Here is an 8,815-nt window from a genome sequence, read left to right as displayed (position 1 = left end):
CCCAAACTTTGGGTCCGCTACAGTGATGACACTTTTGTCATCACAAAATGAAACAAATTAGAGGAAACATACAACACCATCAACAATCTCCTTACTGGCATAAAATTCACAAAAGAGGAGAACAACAACAAAGTGATATTTCTAGATGTCACAGTAGAGCGAACAGTCAATGGTAAATTCAAAACAGCATCTTCAGGAAAACAACACACGCGAACCAAGAACTTAACTGCAGAAGCAATCATCCCTACACATAAAAACAAATCTGCATCAGGATGCTATTTCAACGAGCCACTACACACTGCAGCACCCAGGAACTATGAAGATCAATAAATAACTGTACAGTGCATGTAAGAACAATCAGCAGCCAACAGACCCGCTGAAGGTTGCTTCCCTGACCGGGAATCGAACCCGGGCCGCAGCGGTGAGAACGCGGGACCCTAACCACTAGACCACCAGGGAGATAAGCAAGCTCGTTGGTAGCTCTACTGAAAATTGCTTCGCTGCCCGGGAATCGAACCCGGGCCGTGGTCGTAAGAAGACTTTCACCTGGATATCCACCAATGTAATTTTTTGTATCCATTGCTCCTGATGCGATCTCTACAACATTGGGGAGACTGGAGAGTCAAGTCATATCTCCGGGACACCCGCACCAATCAACCCCATCGGCCTGTGGCCCAACATTTCAACCCCCACCCCACCCCCCCACTCTGCCAAGGAAATGCACGTCCTGGGCCTGCTTAAAAGCCACTCCCTCCCCGGCCGACGCCTGAAGGAAGAGCACCTTATCTTCCGCCTCGGAACACTTCAACCCCATGGCATCAATGTGGACTTCACCAGTTTCCTCATTTCCCCTCCCCCCGCTTTACTTCAGTTCCAGACTTCCAGCTCAGCACTGATCTCATGACCTGTCCAACTTGCCAAGATCCCTTCTCACCTTTCCGCTCCACACTCCTCTCTGACTTGTCACCTCCATCCCCACCACCATTCACCTATTTTACTCTTTGCTACCTTCGCCCCAGCACACCCCCCACCCTCAATTTATCTCTCCACCCTGGAGGTTTCCTGCCTCTATTCCTGATGAAAGGCCTTTGCCCGAAACTTTGATTTCCCTGCTCCTCGGAAGCTGCTTGATCTGTTGTGCTTTTCCAGCACCACTCTGATCTAAACTCTGGCTTCCAGCATCTCCAGTCCTCACTTTTGCCGACCCAATAAACCCAGTGTGACAATTTCTCATCAACAAATTGACACAAGCAGACACAACGTGTGCAGAAACCCAAGCCGTATTACCTTACATTAAATACATCTGTGAAATGATGTCCAGACAACTCAAACCCAACAGCAGCATGGTGTCCCACAAACCTACCAACACACTTGAACACCGGCGAGCGAACCTGAAATACACGATACAAACAAGCAGCAAACGAATGTTATTTACAAAATACCATGCAAGGAAATATATACATGAATCTGCCCCACAGTTCTCTGTGGCAAGAAATGCTGGGATGAGATAAGGAAGATATTTTCAGCCAAAAAGAATCGACACTGACTGGACAGCCATTTAAAATCACCCCTGTTAGCCCAGGATGGAAGATCCGAAGGGATGAACAGTTTTCCTATTTTCAAAAGATTCACAAATATGAGACTGGGTTTTGGTGTTTGTTCCCTTTACATTCCCAGGAGCCGCAGTGGTTGGAGCGATGATTTGAGAAAAGTGAAATGTGCCCGTGAGCAGCGTGTGGGGCTATTTCAGCTTCCCCTCCTCTGACAGCGCTGTGATGGAACTCTGATGTTCTCAGGGACACTTCCTGACGCGAGACAGTGAAAAGAGTCTCGTTCCTGCAGATCGGGAATTGAAACCTGATGCCCACTTCAGGACAATGAGAAAGATTAATTGGGGTGTGTGAAGAAGCTGAGAGCTGCATTTCAAACAGGTAGGTGGAGTCAGATGCGTCATCCATTGCGCCCCCGGCACTGTGAGGACCTGACATCGCCATGCGCCAGAGTTCTGACGTTAACACGGACATGCGCAGCAATGGGAACATTCACAAGGTGAACAGCCAAAGAAAATCACCGTCACTGCTTCCCTTCCACAGTCCCAACTTTGTGAAGCAGTATCTTTCACCGGCAAATAGAACACCTTTGTCCTCAGGTGCCTGCTTCATTTCGATCACGATTTCAAGCACCTCACTGTTCTAGTCTCATTTCCAAACACTTGACTCATTGCCTCAAAAGGAGCTCTGTGGATATCTGCTTGTTCCACCCTGACAGCCAGTAGGTTGCAGATTCCCGACCAGTCCCAATGTGAGTGAAATATCTGTCACCATCCACTGATTTTAATCTTAAAGAAGAAACCGGGAAACAGTCTCCCTTTCTTTTTGACGACATTTCTCATTTTGTAGTCGGCAAGGTTCACACCTGCGTGGGGAAATCGCAATAGATCTCAGGTCCGTCGCATGAACCACTCGGCCCACCAATACAGAACCACACTGACAGCTTCATTTCCCAGGTCTCTCTGCCTGTGGAGCAGAGAAAGAGTGAATCATTGCAGAGTTTGTTTGAATCCAATCACTTCACAGGTTTCGAACGGGTTAAATATCTGCAAATGGAGAGTCTGGTTGTTTCATCCTGAAAGATGAAATGAACTTTCAGTGAAAGCAAAAACAGAAATTACAGGACCAACTCAGCAGATCAGGCACCATCGGTGGAAAGAGAATCAGAGACAACATTTCAGAACATTGTTTTCTCCCACAGGCACTGCCAAACCTGTTGAGTTTCTCCAGCAGTTCCTCTTTCTGTCTCGGATTCTCAGCATCCGCAGTTCTTTATGTTAGAAATTCAATCAATTCAGCCTCATGTGCAGGAATGAGAACCCTTTCAATTTCCCAAAATATCGGCAGAGATTTCAAGGCATTTGGAAAAAAAGTAAAAGTGACATTAGGAAGAACATTTTCATACAGGGAGTGGTTCAGATCTGTAAATCTCTGTCTGACCGTGACAAAGAGGCAGATTCAAGAACACAAAAGGGAATTCGGTGGTCATGTTCAAAGTAACAATGTGGAGATTTACAGGGAGAAGGTAAGGGAATTATGCGAATAGAGACTCTCATTTACTTGCTGTGAAGAACCAGCAGAGCTAAGGTGGGCCTCTAAATGCGCTGTGACACGTGTTGTGATTCTGAGTGAACTCACAGTTCGACCAACGGAAGGTGGGAATTTAGGAAAAGTTTATATTTACACAGTCTCCTCACGTCAACGCAACAGCAAAATCGTTTAATTATCCACCAGTGGAGCGAGCCCTGTTCCTGGAGGTGGGACAAACAGCTGGCTCAGGGATATCAGGCCACATTGCTCTCTTTGCCGCGAGTTCAGAGGGAAAACATTGGAGAGACAAAGGAGTGAATAACGATCTGTGTTGGAGGGTGATTACCTGTTAATGGAGACTGTACCTGGCGAACAATAAGTCGTGTGTAACAGCAGACGATGTGATAACAAGGCCTCGTGTGGGTGAGGTAGGGGTCAAGGGCATGGGGGAGTTCGGGTCCAAACAATATTGAACTCGATGTTGAAGACTGGAGGACTGTAGGATCTCCAAGTGGAAAATGAGGCGTTGGTCTTCCATCTGGAGCTGAGCTTTGATGGAACACTGCTGCATGCCTGAGACAGAGAGGTTGGCCAGGGGTCAGGGTGGCGTGTTAAAGTGACAGGCAACCAGAAGCTCAGGCCTTTTTTTGCGGGCAGAACCGAGATGTTCTGCGAAGCAGTCACCCAGTTTATGCTTCATGCTACGTTGGGGAAACCACACTGTGATCAACGAATGCAGTAGACTAGTTTGTGGCAAATGTGCAGGTAAAGTGCTGCTTTACCTGGAAGGTATGTTCGAGTCCTTGGATATTTCGGATGGAGCAGGTAAATGGGCAGGTGTTACACATTCGGTGGTTGCAGGTTAAAGTGCCTTGGGACAATGGGAGGTGAGTGCGGGGTGTTGCGAGTGAAGGAAGAGTGGACCCGAGGTGGAGGCCCTGCCAATTTCCTCCTCTCATATATAAATCCGTGAAGTTGAAAGAACATTCCATCGAATGATTCAGTACCACTTGACTCATGAACTAATTCGTATTCATGTTCCGGGGCCAGCATCATTATTGTGTCACAGCAGCTGCAGGCCATCACTGGGGGCTCGCCCTATGACGTCATGGTGAGACTGGAAGCCTCCGGGAGAGTTTATCAAAGAAACGTCCATGTGGGTCAGGGCAACCCTGCACTGGGAAGCATTGGGATGGTCAACCACTACCAGTTAACATGGGGAACACATCTCCACATTACGTAGCCTCGAGGCAAATTTCCATTCCTTTTACTTAAAGTTCAAGAGCACTCAAACCGAAATTCCCCAAGTAAGTTTGATAGAATTTCTTCCAGGTGTTCGTTAAATATATCTATGAGCACTTTGTTAAAGGTTGAACAATGCGAGTGTTGAAAGTTTGTGCTTTTGGAGAAATCACAGTTCGAAAAAACAGAATGTGGGAATTTAGACAGAGTTCATATTTGCACGTCGGCGATATGTCTGCGGGTGCGTGATGGGAGCATCACCCAGAAGGGGAACCATCTCTCCTATTCACTCAATGTCGTCTTTAGCAGCTTTCCCGCATAACGGCGCTCTGTTCTGCACCTCGCCTTCTCATTTCTTTCCCAAAAAACTTCGACATAAATATTTCACATTGATATACTGGCCCAATGTGCACAGTTGAGATGACACCCACGTGGAAGTCTGAGTGGTCTTCTGTTGTTCTCTGTATCCTATGTTGAGGAGGGCAATGCTTGTCACTGGTCACTCCGGTGTTAGAGAAAAGTTTAGAAACAAAATGGTTTAACTTTCTGCCAGTAGAGAGGGCCCGGGACAAACAGCAGCAGGGAGACAGAATGAGAAGCAGCTGTTCTGCAAATTCTTTGCCGTTTGCAATTCTCAGAGCAATGTCAAATGTATTTCACACTGAGCAAGACTCAGCTGGTTGAAGAGGTAGAGCGGGGGTGCTTGCGTGCGGCTTGTGTTTCTGGTTGGTTTCTGGGTATGATTCTCACTTTTGGTCTTCTACTGCGCAGATTTGCAAGAAATCCAGGGTTCAAATCACGGATGAGCCTGCGTTTCCTGGTTTGTGCAGGAGCGCCCGCTTAATTTTCTCAAAAAGCACATTCGCTAAATTAGGTTGGGCTGCTTCGAGTACAAATTGAGCAGAAAGCAAGGAATTGAAATGATGGAATATAACGTTGACGTCAGTGGTGCCGTGTTTAAGGAATGTCAGCGATGAAAGTAGATTGGAAAATTAGGACAGCTTTCCTCGGAGAACAGAAGTTTGAAATCTGGCCTGATTGAAGCTTTCCAAGTCATGCGGGGACCAGACAGAGAAAGTAATGCAGTTAAAATGCTCTCACGCCTGAAAGGATCGGCAATGATTCGGCAGAGTTTTAAATTAATGAGGATAAGAACTAAAGGTGACATGAGGAAGGGTCTGGTTAGGGTCAGCAATTCTCCTGACATTGACATAAGGCAGATTCAATAGACGCATAAGGGACTTCGGTGGTAATGTTTCAAGTAACAATATGCAGAAACACACAGAAAAGGCAATTGAATGATACAAATAGAGACCCACGTTTACTTACTGTGTCGAACCAGCAGAGCGAAGGTGGGCCGCATGGCGTCCGTCTTCGCTGTGACACATGCTGTGATTCAGAATGAAAGCACAGTTCAACCAACAGAATGTGGGAAGTGAGAAAAAAGCTTACATTTACACAGCCTCCATACATCTGCGAAACAGCAGATCACACGCCAGCAGTGGAGGTCTTTCACATCAGTCTCGAACGTGCATGCCACACACCAGACGAAAGGCTGAAGGGACCTGTGGAAAAAGGGAGCGTGATGGGCCCATAACGCAGCCATCGATGGATTGAAACCATCCTCTGCTGTTGCTCGATGTCTCCTTGAGCAGCTTCCTTTTGTAATGGTGCTGTGCTCTGTTCTGTATCTTGCCTTTACACCTACTTCCTGAGTGTCTGAATGTCCTGGATCATACCGAAACACTCGCGAACCTCACACGGTTCAATAACATGGTTTTTGGAGGTCCGAGTGGTCTTCTCTTGTTCTTCGTCGGTTTCCTATGAACTAATTAGCAAAACCACTTCTCTGAGATGCCAATGAGCTGGTAAAGTTGAAACTCATGCATTGTGGTTTCGGCCATTCCCTGCAGTAAATCGCCACCCTGGTTCAGACGTGAATGACAAGCATGTCAGAAACTGCATCACGACTCAGACATAGTCCCCCACTATTAGGACGGATACCACCGATTGTGAATAACCTCAGAGAGAGAGACAAGTGACAGACAGTCGCCGTGACTCGATGGGCTGAACCGCCTGTGTCAGCGGGAGAATGATCCTAACCGTTTATGCCGTCCCAATGCCTGTCTCTGGGACAGACAGACTGAGGGAGCAACAACGTTCATTTTTAACCGTCCATTTCGTGTTGGACCGCCTGCAGTTCCTCAGCTCAGGTGGGGATGACTCTCAGTGAGTGAAGGTTTCACTCGGATTCTCTTCATCTGGGACACTTGGGGCTCAGATGTTAACTGCTGCGCGGTCGCAGCAAAGAAAGTGATGCCCACTTTGCAATAGACTTTCCGTAAGATTGCTGCGTGTGAGGAATTCTGAACACCAAGCAGGCTGCACAACAATGTATTCTTACGAATTTACCTGAGGGAAGAGTAGTCGATGTCCATTTCTCTCTGATCCGCCAGCACAGCATTTTTCTATCTCTCCGATAACAGACCTTTGGAGCAAGTTCACAATCAAAGCTCACTTCCCACGCATTAGTGTAACTGACACCTCTCACCCCAAGGGATTGAGGGATCAGAAGAGCGAATGGACTCACCCCTCCCCGCCCCGTCCCCCCCCCCGCCCCCCACCCCCCACGATAGCTTGCAAGTAGGAACAAATTGGTTTAATTATCCGCCAATGGAGAGAGTCCAGTTCCTGGGGTTGAGACAAATATCAGCGCCCCGGGAACAGAATGACAACTGATGTTCTGGAAACTCTTTGCTGCTTGCAATTCTTGGAGCAATGTGGAATGTATTTCACACTGAGCAAGTTTCAACTGGCTCAGAGTCTCCAATGTACATTACTCTCTGAGTTTTTATTTGCACATCGGCGACATGTCTGCACAACAGCACATGACACGACAGCAGTGAAGATCTTTTGACATCATTCTCGAACATGCAAGTCACACGCCAAACGAAAAGCTGAATACTTCCCTCGAAAAGCTGCCGTGCAATGCAGGAGAATGGCACAGCGGGTGCATGCTGGGATCATAACCCAGAAGCTCCGATTCACTCAATGTCATCTTTAGCAGTTTTCCCGTAAAACTGCGCTCTGTTCTGTTTCTTGCCTTGTCATCTGCTTCCCAAAACTTCGGGTATCTGAGTTAAATATGTCACATCGATACACAAGTCAAATGTATACAGTTGCGGTGACACACTTGTGGAGCTCTGAGTTGTCTTGTCCTGTTCTCTGTCTGTGTCCTGATTTCAAGTGTTAAACCTCTCCTTTCAGATGGCAATGAACCGGTGAAGTTGTAACACATGACTTGCTGGTTTGGTCCATTCCTGCAGTAAAGAAACCAACGCCCGTGTAACAAAAGACTTTCTGCAGGATTGCTGTGTCAAGACAAATTCTGAACACCAAGCAGGCTGCACAAAAATGCACTCATATCAATTTACCTGATGGAAGAGTCTCCGGTGTCCATTTCTCTCTGTCCCAACAGCACGGCATCTTTCTGTCTCTCCGTTAACAGGACCTTTGGAACAAGTTCAAAGTTGCCCATTTCCTACACATGATCGTAACTGACTTAACCTGCCTCACGTAACAGTGAGAGAGAGCAGAAGAGTGAATGGGCTCTGCCTTCCACCAGCACAGTTTGTAAATAGAAACGAAATGGTTCAATTATCCACCAGTGGAGAGAGCCCACTCCCTTGGGACGGGACAAACAGCAGCGCCCTGGGAGCAGGGAGACAGATTGAGAAGCAGATGTTTTTGAAACTCTTGCTGCTTGTAATTCTGGGAGCAATGTACAATGTATTTCGTACTGAGCAACTCCCAGTTGCTTCAGAAGGTGGGTGCGCACATGTTTTTTGGCTCGTTGGTCTCGGGGTATGATGCTAGTTTTGGGTTTTCTAGCTTATACAGACGGGTGGGAGGTGCCGGTTTTCGCCCGCGCAATCCGAGTCTGAATGAATCCCCCACCTCTATTACGCTCAATTCTGAGGATGATACTTCAGGAAGTGAAGTGATTGCAGACGGGGCTGAACAGGTTGAAGTGAATGTTACCGTGTATGAGGAATGTCAGTCCTGAAGGGAGATTGGAAAGTTTGGGGCAGCTCTCTTTGGAGAACAGAGGGCTGAAAGCTGGTCTGATTGAAGTTTTCCACGTCTTGAGGGTTTTAGACAGAGGAAATAATGCAGTGAAAATGCTCCCAGGCCTGAAAGGATCGAGAACGGTTTGGCAGAGATTGAAAATCATCAGGTAAATAAGTAAAAGTGACATTAGGAAGACCGTTTTCACACAGGGAGTGGGGTCAGTAAGTCACTGTCTGACAGTGACAAAGAGGCAGATTCTATGGACACAAAAGGGAATTCGGTGGGCATGTTCAATGTATCAAAGTACAGATTTACAGGGAGAAGGTGACAGAATGAGACACTTATTTACATATTGTGTTGAGCCAGCAGAGCTAAGGTGGGCTGCATGGCCTCAGCCTGCGCTGTCACACATTTCGTGATTC

General features: G+C 47.1%; 1 non-coding gene across 1 annotated transcript; it reads right to left on the bottom strand.

Annotated features, from left to right (window-relative positions):
- Positions 1–387: 387 nt before the first annotated feature.
- trnae-cuc (transfer RNA glutamic acid (anticodon CUC)) lies at positions 388–459 on the bottom strand. Its single transcript has one exon. It is a non-coding gene; the product is annotated as a tRNA-Glu (tRNA).
- Between the last annotated feature and the right edge of the window lie 8,356 nt (positions 460–8,815).

Source organism: Chiloscyllium punctatum, chromosome 36 (genome assembly GCF_047496795.1).
Source record: "Chiloscyllium punctatum isolate Juve2018m chromosome 36, sChiPun1.3, whole genome shotgun sequence".
Taxonomy (NCBI): domain Eukaryota; kingdom Metazoa; phylum Chordata; class Chondrichthyes; order Orectolobiformes; family Hemiscylliidae; genus Chiloscyllium; species Chiloscyllium punctatum.
Note: the sequence above shows the minus strand (reverse complement) of the source record. Positions and strands in the feature narration are given on the sequence as shown.